This window comes from Arachis duranensis, chromosome 4 (genome assembly GCF_000817695.3).
Source record: "Arachis duranensis cultivar V14167 chromosome 4, aradu.V14167.gnm2.J7QH, whole genome shotgun sequence".
Lineage (NCBI taxonomy): Eukaryota > Viridiplantae > Streptophyta > Magnoliopsida > Fabales > Fabaceae > Arachis > Arachis duranensis.
In genome coordinates this window covers 47418858-47419159 of record NC_029775.3, presented here as the reverse complement: position 1 = coordinate 47419159, position 302 = coordinate 47418858, and positions in this window count along the sequence as shown.

Sequence of the window (302 nt, the reverse complement as noted above, 5' to 3'; positions counted from 1 at the left end):
GAATTTAAAGATTGAACCTTTCTTAACAAGAAAGTAACAAACTTCAAATTTTTGAACCAATCACATTAATTGTTAGCTAATTTTCGAAAATTTGATAAAAAGATAAGAAAAAGATTTTGAAAATATTTTGAAAAACATTTTTGAAATTTTCGAAAATGCTAAAAAATGAAAAAGATATGATTTTTGAAAAAGATTTTGAAAAGATAAGATTTTTAAAATTAAAATTTTGACTTGACTTGTAAGAAACAACTAATTTTTAAAAATTTTTGACCAAGTCAACCCAAAATTTCGAAATTTTAGAG